Source organism: Euprymna scolopes, chromosome 24, assembly GCF_053919585.1.
Source record: "Euprymna scolopes isolate OS-2025 chromosome 24, ASM5391958v1, whole genome shotgun sequence".
NCBI lineage: Eukaryota > Metazoa > Mollusca > Cephalopoda > Sepiida > Sepiolidae > Euprymna > Euprymna scolopes.
In genome coordinates this window covers 24,701,238-24,714,488 of record NC_136505.1, presented here as the reverse complement: position 1 = coordinate 24,714,488, position 13,251 = coordinate 24,701,238, and the positions used below count along the sequence as shown (strand labels likewise).

Below are 13,251 nucleotides of genomic sequence, written 5' to 3'. Positions count from 1 at the left end.
AAACACGTTAATGTTTGAATGATAAGAAATCTGGATAAATTAGAATATCATATTTAAGCGTATTTTACGCCCGGGCAAAGCTCCCCTCTCCTGCTAGCATTAAATTAATATTTTATTAATTATATTAATATTTTTTTTTATTAAGTTAAGTGTTGAAGGATTACCAATCGCTAGAAATTATTTAATTATGATTGGCTTTATTTGATTTGATTGGTTGAATTGGTCATGTGACATACTAGATATTTGAAATGGACAACATCCATAGCCACTAAAAAGGGCAATGTAACAATAAGTGATGGAATGATTCGAATATTCTTTTTCTGGTTCTGATACAATTATCGATTCTGTACTAAATTTGCGATTCTGATACAATTGTCGATTCCGATTCTTTATAAATCTCTAAATATAAATAAGTTTATTTTTCCTGATTAGCGTAAAAGCATACGTTAAATGCACACATATTTTCTTAAACGTAAAAACACATTTGTGGAGGGGAGGTGATCTATAGATTTTAGTTCTACTGGTATTTTAAAACCAGTAAAGATTTATTATTTTATCATTATTACCAGCAGTGGAAGATTTTTGTAAAAGCAACTCAAATGAAAAAAAAAGAAAGAAAGATAATTAAAGAATCGTTTTGGCCATCGGAAAATAGGCACAATTTTTTTCTGATTCCAATACCCAGAAAAGTTCCGATTTTTCCGATTTCCGATTCTGATTAATCACAGAACACTAGTAACAAGATATGTGTGAGAAAGGGCGCCATTTCTTTTGACTAAACAGGTACATTTATCTTTAAAAATCATCAAGCGTTCCAAATAAAATAAGCTTTCAAGTATGACTATTAAGTATCCAAAAGAGTATATTTATCTCATCTAAAATAATCTTTTAGCAAAGACGAACAAGCAAATTGTTTGGCTTCATTTCTTTTCAGAATTTCATTTTAAGTTGTGGACTAAATAATGCTTATTTAATTATTTTACAATTACTGACTTGTATTGCTTGAAACTTTTTCTGGGATTTTAAAAAAAAAATCAGAACACACATTATCTTTTATTCCTGTTTTAAATGTGAATATTATCAACGAATTGCTAATAGGATTATTAAATACTATAATCCTCAAGTAATTTACGCAAGTCTTAGAGATGCAAACAAATTGTCAAAATTAAATTTCTATAGTTCAAGACTTGAATCAATTGTATAAGAGATGTGGCTTTCATTAAAAAAAAAAGCCCCAAAAGAAAAATAATCTTTAATTTTGAAAATGAATATTTTATAATCGTTTGAATAAAGTGATTTTTCCCCATGAGATCACTTGTGATTAGTATCTAATTTATTTAATTTAAAGGGAGATGACAGTGGCTCAGTGGTTAACAACACAGACTGAATCCTAGTTGTAGCCACTGACACATTTTCACCTATGATGTTGGAAATTTTCATGCAATCTTCCTGTAAGTATCCGATATCTTTCTAGAAAGAATTCTAACTAGAAAGATATTGGAGAAACTAATGCCACTAATAGAATCATCTGATTCATTGGAAACGAATGAAAAAATCTAATTTGAAGAATTTAGTTTTAGATAGCTAATTTCATTACGCTAATTTATTGGATGGTATATCAGCTTATTTGTAATTGCAAAGTAATCCGTCAGAATTTGTTACAATAATACATTAGATTTAAATATTACAAATTCATAATTTTCACTGGATCACGTAAATTTACAATCATATTTTATATCTGTATATATATAATCATAGAAACTATATATAGCTTTCAGACTGTATATATATCTTTACTTGTTTTAAAAAATGGGATGTTTCAAATAAACAAATGAAATAGATATTCTTCAGATAATCATCACATAATTACCACTCTCCCTCTCTCTCTCTCTCTCTCTCTCTATATATATATATATATATATATATATATATATATATATATAAATATTAATTAGCGATTAATTTCTTTGCATAAAAGTAAGTCATCTATATACTGATGAGAAGTAAACTCTGAAACATGCATGTCTATAGATGACTTACTTTTATACACGTAATAATTATTAATTAATAAATAATATTTAAATAAAATAAAAAATTAATACGTCCTTAAATGTGGGCGAAGAAAAATGTAAACAAAAGGCAAATAACCCCTTTCTTATAATAAAAATGCTCAGAGAGCGAAAATAAAGAAAGAAATTAATCGCTAATAAAAAGTAAATAAAAATTCAACAATCATATATATATATATATATATATATATATATATATATATATATATATATATAGTAAAAGTCTACATTTTCTCGTATACTTATCTCCTTTCTCCTAGTTATATTATTTATGATTTTAATATTTTTCATTATTTTTTTTTCTTTTATCAAAGGTCGCTACCTTATACTTAGTATTTTATACCTACTTTCAATGTTTCTCAATTTCTTATTAATTTTCATTTCTAATCTGAATGCTATTAAGCTAGTTTCTATCTATGTTTACATTTTGTATGATTCTAACCCTTTTCCTATTCTAATAAGAAGCATTTAGCTTCGAGATGTCATACTCTAAAATGGTTTCGTTTTTTCTTCTTTCTCTTTTATTTTTTTTATTGTTCTGATATTACAAAAAAGTTATATGTAACTTTTATCCTTCATATTTTACTCAATATATACAATTGCTCCTCTTAACAGTATTGAGCTTTTTTTTTATCTTGATAAGATTTTGTTAAAGATATACTATTTGATGACCTTATTGCATATATCTCCGAACAAGAAAATGAATTACATCACAGATTAATTAATTTTGTGGTTCAGTCTTACAAAATATTGTTGGGCAGAAATACTTTTATAAGACAATCCTAGCTAAATAAAATGGCTCAATATACGAGATAGAGTAAAGTAAAAATCATAGGTTTTATATTTAAATTTTTTGCAGTAAAATATAGAATTTTAAAAACTAAAATGTATTATTTGAACAAGGAATACACAACATTTAAAGTTCTTTCCTTAATCCATGGATTTTTTATGTAAGGCTCATCTCTTCAGAGTACAGTAAACGACCAAGTTCTCTCCGATTCTGTCTCCTCTGATCTTGAGAACGTAGTACAATGCGGAAAGGAGTGGCTGGTTACTTTTAATGCATCTAAAACCAAGCTTCTCTCTTTTACATCATCAACATTCTGATCCAAATCTGGCATCAATTGAAATGAATGGCTCACGTCTTCAGGAGGCCTCAAGTTTTGACAAGCTTCTTGGCTTGACCATTACTCCTGATCTTAAATGGAACACATACATCAAATCTGTTGCCAAGGCTGCTGGAAAAATGGCGGGATCTTTCTATCGATCCGGTAGATATCTCACTGCTGATGCAATTCTCTATCTATATAAGGGTCAGGTACGTCCAAGGATGGAATACTGTTGCCACATCTGGGCAGGAGCTGCTAGAAAGGACTTGTCCTGCCTTGATAGAGTTCAAAATAGACTTCATAGCCTCGTAGATGTCCTTTTCTCTTCCCTGCAACCTCTATCTCACAGAAGAGATGTTGCGAGTTTGTCTCTGATGTATCGTTATTTTCATGGAAAGTGTTCGACTGAGCTTCAGTCTATGGTCCCCCCTCGCCTAACTTTCACAAGAAACACTCGTTTAGCTGAAAACACTATCAATAATTCCCCCTACTCTTTATCTGTGCCTAAACCTAAATGTAGATTCCATGAACAAAGCTTCTTTCTTAGAACTGCACGCCTGTGGAATTGTCTTCAGTTTTCCTGCTTTCCGGCTGACTACAATATGGTTGTCTTCAAGTCTAATGTAAATAAGTTCTTGATGAGCCGTTCCATATAAGTTATCAAATTTATTGAATTTTCATTACTAATGATTACTATATTGTCCAATTTCCACTGCACACTCTTTAACCCTTATCCTTGAGTGGCCTCTTGGCCTTGATAATGTGGTGATGCCTATGTAAAAAAAAAAAAATCTTTAGCAAATATTTCTTTATGGATAGACATAATTTTGCTTTTTTGCATATACACTGAAAATTAATTAAAAATATTTTTAAACGAACATAGAAAAGGACATTTTAAGGTGATCCAACGGGAGAATTGGGTAAAAAAAAGATATGCATTTCCGGTACACAATTCGAGTGGTGCTCTGGGAATAAAGGTTGTTATTTTTATATCTCAACTTGGGTTATGATTCCAATACTGAAGGTAAAGGCTAAAATTCGACAATTTTCTGTCTGTCTGAGGAACGGTTTCTACCAAATTACTCTGCCAAGTTTTAATCTACAGATTTGAAACTTGAAAAATAGGGGATTTGGACCTGTGGAATAAATGTGATTTGGTTTTTAGCCAGTAAAAATAGCTACTAAGTGGCCAACATTAAAAAAATTAGAACTTGGCAGGCGTTAGTCGACCAAACGTTTTTTTTCTTCTATGCATGCACAAATATACATTTATATCTTGTACAACGATATATTTTTTTAAGTTTGTGTATGTGTATGGATTTAGGTCAAGATGGTAATGAATAAAGCTGGAGAGCTATATGTTTTGGTTTTGATTCTAGATGATGGTACACAAGTCATTATTTTTTTAACTTTTGAAATCACAATTATATATTTGGTACAATATAATATTCGATAGAGCATTGTCTCTATAATAATAAATACGAAATCTGCATGAATTAAAATATCATATTTAAGCATTTTTTACAACGCCGGGAGGCCACTACTATATATTGGGTATAATATAATAAGCAAGAGAGATAATACTAATAAATACGAAATCTGCATACATTAAAATATCATATTGAAACGTATTTTACGATCATGCAATGCCAGATGACATGCTAGTGTATATATATATATATATATATATATATATATATATATATATATATATATATATATTATTTAATGCATTATTTAATGTATTTACATAAAATATTATATTTGTTCAAGTTCCTATTTTATATATATATATATATATATATATATATATATATATATACACACTTTATTTATATAAAATAGTATATGTATCCATTTTCAGTATTTACTTCAACAGTGTTCAATACGTGGTTAGATCTGTTTACGAGGATGAAACGTGGAAAATTCTGAAATCGTATTTTCATTGTCTGTAATACATAAGTTTGAAATAGCATTTTCATTGGTCTGTCGTGTTTAGGTTTGAAATCGCGTTTTCATTGTAGGTAATGCTTACATTTGAAAGTGCATATTCATTGGTCTTCCTGGCATAGGTTTGAAATCGCATTTTCATTGTATAAAATGCATAAGTTTTAAATTACATTTTAATTAGTCTGTCTGGTTTGGATTTGAAATAGAATTTTCATTGTCTGTAATTTGAAATATCATTTTCATTGTCTGTAATGATTAGATTTGAAATAGCATTTTCATTGTCTGCCATGATTAGATTTGAAATTGCATTTTAATTAGTCTGTCATACTTAGACTAATTAAAATCTCATTTCAAGTCTACACATAATAGACAATGCAAATGCGATTTCAAACCTAAGCCAGACAAACCAATAATAATGTGATTTCAAACCTAAGCGTGCCAGACAAAATGCGATTTCAAACCTGAGCATGACAAACCAATGCAAATGCTATTTCAAGTGTAACAGAACTACTTATGGACTAAGCTTTTAATTGAGATACTTGAACGCATCTTATTTTAGACTCGTGTATTCAATTTTCATGTTCAACAATGAACATTTTATTTCAAACTGAAGCATGACAGACAAACTGATCGACAAAGTGTCTCAGAAAGTTTTGAGGATGCATCTACAGAGCAAACAATTTGTTCAAGTTCGTATTTTATTTTTGATGTTGCATTCCTTTCATACATATTCTCACCATTCACCAGCCATTTGCAATTCTGAATGTTTCAGACTGTTTTTTTAGTCAAACAATGTAACTAAAGTTGGCAAGTCAAGCAATACATATTCCTTTTCAGTGTTTTTTATATTTTATCGTGTTAGTTTTCTGTTTTTTTAATTTAATTTTATTTTTTTTTACAAGAAAAGGGTTTTTAAATGTGAATCTGCCCACAAAATTATTAATGATTTGAGAAATTATTTTAATTTGACAGAAACAGGTATTTTATTTTTCAGGCCTACATATGTACATTAAGAGAGAAATTAAATATACCATGTGCAGGTGTTAATACTTGGGAACAGAATTCATCTCTGTGAGATGTAAATATCAGCAATTTTGTATACATGTTCTGTCTTCGTATACATGTACTTTAGTAATTGTAATTTTTTATACCAAAGTTTTTACCACGTTATAATATTAACAAGATAACTAAGCATTATTTTATTACCTAATATGGGGGAGAGGCATGAGTGATATAATAAATATAGATATGAACGATGGAATCAGCTAAATTAAGTTCAAATCCAATGCAATCTATTGTATTTATTTGTACCTAAAACATAATTCGTATAAATCAACATATTTTTCTTTTATCCTCAGACCCCCAAAATCAACAGAGATTCCGGTAAAGACTATTTCAGTAATGATCCGGTCCTTGTTGATTTTTCGATGGGAGTTTAGTGCTCTGCAGTTCTAGGAGGTCCACCCTTCCAGGCTTTACCTTCTTACTTTGAGAAGGGTTTAGTTTATTGTTAATCACCTGAGGCGCCATTACCGGTAAATGCCGACTAGGCTGCCCAGGTCAGTGTCCCCTCCTCTGGGGCACTGACTTATCAATCCCACTTTCCGACCTTGGTGTCTAAGTTCTTGCAGTGGGAGAGAACTAAACAGCTCAAAATGTTAAACTGTTTGGCCTGATTCTGTGCTTAGTGTAGTATCTTTATCCTTTTTTAGAATTAGATATTCACGGGAGGAACCACGAAAGGCGTGCATAGTAAAAGTATGACTATGAAACGATCGGTTTATGCTGATATCGACTTCATGATCGACACCTCTCACACTGTTGTTAACAAAGCGAAAAATAAATACTTGTTTCCAGTTATTTATTAAACAGTAATTTGTGTCCAGCTAATGATTTACAATGAAATATTTGCAATATGTATTATTTTGACATTCAATAATCCCAAACGTGTTTATGTACCATAAAACAGATTGACTAAAGTTGATCTTATCTGACGATATGCCTAAAATGAGATATTATAAAATTTTTATTATTAACACTTTCTAGACCGTTGATCTCATCTTGTGATCATTTTCTTATATTTCGACCGTTCTAATCTTTGGTTTCCTCATGATATCTCTGTGAGGAAATGTTAGTCACGTTATTTACAAATTAAGACGGTTTACCGTATCTTGTTGGTGGCCATTATCACATATGTTTCAACCAATTGAGAATGGATTTGCCTGTATGCTAGTCAATATAACGCTAAAGTATCCCAACCACACACAAAAAAAATGCAACATGTGGACAGGCGCTAAGTTCAATGTTTGCTTTGATAGTATGTAACCATATCTTCAGTTGACCTCCCATGTGTATTGGCGTGGTTCTGGAGCTATTGCTTGATGGATGAACACTCCTGGGTTGTAGCACACAGTGTGACCAAACCAGCAAAGTCTCCTCTTTAAAAGAAATTAGCTATGGGAGATGTTCCCACCTGTTCAGCAATAACACAATTTAGCACGACTATGAGTTACTCTTGCAGAAAGCAACTGCTAACCACTGCAAATAATTAGCAAAAGAAAATCACGAATAGTTCTGGGATCACAGTTGATAGAGATTTGATAAACAATGATCGACAACGCTTGCAGCAGGTCTGGAACAACCAAGCAATTTTAGACATTAGGCCATAGATAAAATATTATTGTGTCCGTAATAAGTATAAAAGATGTAAAATTTATTTTGCACTTTTACTAAAGATTTTTATTTTATTTATTTATTTATTTTATTTATTTATTTATTTATTTATTTATTTTTTTGCAATTTTAGCATTTCAACATAAAAATCACAGCTATTTTTGAGCAACAGAAATGAATGTGTTAAAAGATTCATATCTTTATCATTTAATCACATATAACACTTTATGAATGCATTTAAGACACAGACAATAAAAGTATCAATGTATTTATAAATCATAACAAATGACTTGTGAATACAATGTACATCGATATGCCTTGCATGTTAACTCATAACAAGGGAAACAAACCGTTAATGAGATAAACATTTCCAAGTGAAATAAATATGGCTTATAATTTTACAAGGACATTAATTGTGGACCATTAGAAACCCAGAGCATCGTTATTACACATGTAAACAAGTTCTCATTAAAATGATCAATGCATAATTTTACAATGTTTTGTTGCGTTATAAAGATCTACAAAGGATTTTCTCATGTAAATAACAATAATTGTTTAAATAAATAGATGGACTTGTAAAAGGGGAAGAAAGCCATACATCAAAAAAGTTGTTTTTCAAATCTCTAACATGTTGAAAATTTAAAAAAAAAAAAAAAAATGGTTTTCTTTGTTAAAACGTATACATTTGTAAAAATATATTATATAGCTGCATAATAATTTGGCAAACATTTCCCATGTTTCGAGCTTCATCCCTATGAATTTCACACTCGCTTTAGTAATATTTATTATAATAAAATTTAATGTATATTTAGTATTTCCCATAACAAACAAAATGCTTATGAATTAATTCCAAATAGAAATTTTGCTGTATTCAAAATTTAACCTTAACAAAAAAACGTTTTCATTGAAAATGGTAGCAGCAGTGAAGATACTGTTATTTAAGTATTGATGTCAAGATTGAGATTTTTTTCCGTGACATCAATTGGGATGGATGGCTCTCGTTTGGGAGAGGCACCGAGTTTTGACAAGCTTCTGGGTTTGACCTTTACTTCTGATCTGAAATGGAACACGTACATCAAGTCTGTTGCCAAGGTGGCTGGAAAGATGGTAGGATCCTTCTACCGCTACAGAAGATACCTCACTACTGATGCAATTCTCTATCTGTATAAAAGCCAAGTACGTCCAAGGATGGAATACTGCTGCCATATCTGGGCAGGAGCTGCTAAAATAGCCTATCCTGCCTTGACAGAGTACAAAATAGACTTCGTGGCTTAGTGGGGGAGGCCCTTTTCTCTACCCTGTAACCTCTCTCCCACAGAAGAGACGTTACGAGCCTATCCTTGTTTTATCGTTATTTCCATGGCAGGTGCTCGTCTGAACTCCAATCTCTGGTCCCCCCTCGCCAATCTTTCACAAAAAACACCCGTCTAGCTGAATCCACTGTGAAAAATTTCCCCCACTCTTTATCTGTGCCTAAATCAAAACGTGGATTCCATGAATAAAGCTACTTTCTTAGAACTGCACGCCTGTGGAACTCTGTTCCGTCTGCCTGCTTCCCATCTGACTACAACTTGGATGGCTTCAAGTCCAACGTTAACAAATTCCTAATGAACCGCCCCCTTAAGTAAACACTTCATCAAATCTCCACACTAACGTAATGTACTTACAATAACCCTTATCCCTGAGTGGCTCCCGGGCCTTGATAAGTGGTGACCAATGTGTAAAAAAAAAAAAAACAAACACCCGCTATGAATTATTAATTGTGACTTTTTTTTAAACCAAAACGGATTTTTCTCCTGTGACTTTATAACGATATTTATAAAAGAAATTATACCAAAAATAGAATAGAACACTTCTTAAATTTAAAGTTTCAACATTAATTACTTAGCAAAAACGATATATAATGAATTAAGGTGTTGTGTATATATCATATTTCATAACTAATTTCATTATAGTTAAAAAGTAAAAGCAAAGAAAATAAGAATAAGCATCTGTTAAGAACAATCAAATTTATTATCCTGTGTGACAAAAGTTACTTTTAGAATGTCATAATTCTAAAAATAACTTTTACATTAATTCCAATGAATGTCTGTGAATGGGTCTCTGATAAGTAATAACTAGTAACAGTAGTCTATTTAGCATGTACATATATGTATATATATACATATATGTACATATATGTATATATACATATATGTACATAGATGTATATATATACATATATGTACATAGATGTATATATATACATATATGTACATAGATGTATATATATACATATATGTACATAGATGTATATATATACATATATGTATATAGATGTATATATATACATATATGTATATAGATGTATATATATACATATATGTATATAGATGTATATATATACATATATGTATATAGATGTATATATATACATATATGTATATAGATGTATATATATACCTATATGTATATAGATGTATATATATACATCTATGTATATAGATGTATATATATACATCTATGTATATAGATGTATATATATACATCTATGTATATAGATGTATATATACATCTATGTATATAGATGTATATATACATCTATGTATATAGATGTATATATACATCTATGTATATAGATGAATATATACATCTATGTATATAGATGTATATATACATCTATGTATGTAGATGTATATATATACATCTATGTATGTAGATGTATATATATATACATCTATGTATGTAGATGTATATATATACATCTATGTATGTAGATGTATATATATACATCTATGTATGTAGATGTATATATATACATCTATGTATGTAGATGTATATATATACATCTATGTATGTAGATGTATATATATACATCTATGTATGTAGATGTATATATATACATCTATGTATGTAGATGTATAATATATACATATATGTATGTAGATGTATATATATATACATATATGTATGTAGATGTATATATATATACATATATGTATGTAGATGTATATATATATACATATATGTATGTAGATGTATATATATATACATATATGTATGTAGATGTATATATACATACATATATGTATGTAGATGTATATATACATACATGTATGTATGTAGATGTATATATATACATGTATGTATGTAGATGTATATATATACATATATGTATGTAGATGTATATATTTACATATATGTATGTAGATGTATATATATACATATATGTATGTAGATGTATATATATACATATATGTATGTAGATGTATATATATACATATATGTATGTAGATGTATATATATACATATATGTATGTAGATGTATATATATACATATATGTATATGTATGTATATGTATATATATGTATATATACATATATGTATATATACATATATATATACATATATGTATATATATGTATATACATACATATATGCATATATGTGTATATATATATACATATATGTATATACATACATGTATATATATTTATATGCATGTATATATATGTATATATATATATGTATATGTATGTATAAATATGTATATATATTTATATATATATGTATATGTATGTATAAATATGTATATATATTTATATATATATGTATATATATTTATATATATGCATGTATATATATATATATGTATATGCATTTATATATATGTATATATATGCATGTATATATATGTATATACAGTGATGATCATATTTATTGGCACGGTAAAATAAAAGTTAAATTTTGTCTAATAAATTCTAAAAAAGGGATTAAATTAAAGAAAATAACAAAGTATATTATGTATTTTTAACTGGCCTTTCCGATGCAGCAATCGGATTTTAGAAGAAATAAATAACAAAGGAACAACAAACATAATTGCAGAAAACCTTGTTCAAAATTATTGGCACGATTTATTTAATAATCAATTGTATAGCCTTTGGCCTTGATTACCTTCCTCAGTCGCTTTTCATAGTTTACAACCAAGTTGTTGCACTCTTCAGTAGTAATTTTAGCCCACTCTTCCTGACAATAATCCTCCAATTGAATAAGATTCTTAGGCTTCCTTTGCATTACCCTCAATTTTAATGTTCTCCATAAATTTTCAATTGGATTAAGGTCTGGGCTTTGTGATGGCCACTCCAAAACATTAATATGATTGTCCTCAAGCCATTTCTTAGTCAGTTTAGCCGAATGCTTTGGGTCATTATCTTGCATGAACCACCAACGACGACCAAGTGAGAGCTCTTTAGCAGAGTCTTTCAGGGTTTTCATCCAATATTTTAACATAATCTTCCTTTTTTATGCTACCTGTGACCTTAACAAGTCGCCCTGGTCCAGAGGCAGCAAAGGATCCCCAAAACATCAAACTGCCTCCACCGTGCTTCACTGTGGGTATGGTGTGCTTAGGCAGGAAAGCTTCGCCAGATTTTCTGTAAATATAAGACGCTTTATTATGGCCAAATAACTCTATTTTCGTTTCGTCAGTCCATAGAACACGTTTCCAGAATGCAACATCTTTATCAATATGACGTTTTGCAAAGGCTAGCCTTGCTTTCAGGTGTATAGGCTTCAATAAGGGAGTCTTTCTCGGACGACATGCTTTTAAACAAGCTCTCTTCAAAACTCTACCAACTGTATGTCGAGGATACATTCACTCCAGAGGTGCTCTGTTCATCAACAATCTCCCCAACAGAGATCCTTTGGGTTTTGTTTTACTTGTCGAACAATTTTCCGTTCATCTCTTGGGGAAAGAATCCTTTTTCTCCCTCTACCCTCTGAACTCATAACGTGGCCTTGCGATTTGAACTTGTTTATTATGGCTCTAACAGTGGATTTGGGAAGGTTTAGCTTCTTTGAAATCTTATCATAGCCCTCCCCATTGGTATGGCAATGCTACAACAAGCTTCCTGACGTCTTCGCTGTGTTCCTTAGTTTTAACCATGGCGATTGAAAATTATAATTTAGTCACTTATAATAGTTTAAATAAATCGCTATCTAAAAATTATCTGAAAAAAATTATTCACTGAATTAGCGTTAAACAAGCATAATATGGCTATAAAAAAGTTCAGAAAGCACGTAAACCGGAAATTGATTGATATTATACTGATACTAAAAGAAAAACAAAGCCGTGCCAATAATTTTGAACAAGGGTTTTTTGCAATTATGTTTGTTGTTCCTTTGTTATTTATTTTTTCTAAAATCCGATTGCTGCATCGGAAAGGCCAGTTAAAAATACATAATATACTTTGTTATTTTCTTTAATTTAATCCCTTTTTTAGAATTTATTAGACAAAATTTAACTTTTATTTTACCGTGCCAATAAATATGATCATCACTGTATATGCATGTATATATATGTATATATATGTATATATATGCATGTATATATATGTATATATATGCATGTATATATATGTATATATATGCATGTATATATATGTATATATATGTATATATATGCATGTATA

General features: G+C 29.6%; 1 protein-coding gene across 1 annotated transcript in view; it reads right to left on the bottom strand.

Moving 5' to 3' along the window:
• Nucleotides 1-13,251, bottom strand: part of LOC145246462 (cyclin N-terminal domain-containing protein 1-like) — a 637,275-nt gene that overhangs the window by 305,497 nt on the left and 318,527 nt on the right. The gene's annotated exons all lie outside the window — the stretch shown is intronic.